We start from the raw sequence: 964 nt of genomic DNA on the forward strand, positions 1-964 counted from the left end.
AAGACTTGTTTTACCCGTTTACTAAATGGAGAAAAATCAATTTGCACTAAAATTCTAGAAAAAAATAAAAATATAGATATCATTCAAGAAGGTGCCATTCTAATAAATGGAAAGAATATTGTGAACGATTCTCATTTAAACGGGTCATATTTAATAACATTTAACAGCACAACTACAATAAATAATATTTCATACACCAACTCAGAAAACAAAATACTTCAGTACATTACTACCAACCATTTTAAAAACCTGGAAATATCAGAATATATAAAATCCAACAATTCAGAACTTTCTCTTGACAACATTAATATTTCAATTTCATTTATATTACTAATTTTAATCATTTTGTACTTCATTACTATGTTAATATTAAAATTCAGAAATTATATATTTGTAACCAAACAAAAACGGCCAGAACTAGAAAAACCAAATAATGAAGTAGAATTTTTAACAGAATTGAATGAGCGTTTAAACGAAAATAATAATGAAGCGGGACGCGTCATTTTAGAAGGGGGAGAGTTATCCAACCCATAAACATAGCACCCTTCCACAGTTCTCAATCTCGAGTTATCCAACCTATAAACATAGCACCCTTCCACAGTTTATAAACAAATTTCAATTTACAATCTCGTCGACATTTCCTTTGTCTTTGTTTTTGTCATTGCCTTTGCCAGCGCTTAGCTACCCGCTAAAGTAAATAACCCAAACTTAACGTAAACACAGCTTCCGCTTGGAGACCAAACCACGGCCAACTTATTACGCTTCAATCAAAAACTGCATCGATCAGCATAATTGAATTTCACAATGCAGTGGAATAATTTCAGCATAAAGCTTTTATCAAAAGTTCAGAAAGTGTCAAAGAAAAGCTTCTGGCCGAGGTTGATTGGATTAGGATTCAGAATTTGAAGATCAGTCTGATTCGGGAGGATTAAAAGAACGGTTTATAAATGTATAAATAGATAAC

Source organism: Drosophila melanogaster, chromosome Y (assembly GCF_000001215.4).
Source record: "Drosophila melanogaster chromosome Y".
Taxonomy (NCBI): domain Eukaryota; kingdom Metazoa; phylum Arthropoda; class Insecta; order Diptera; family Drosophilidae; genus Drosophila; species Drosophila melanogaster.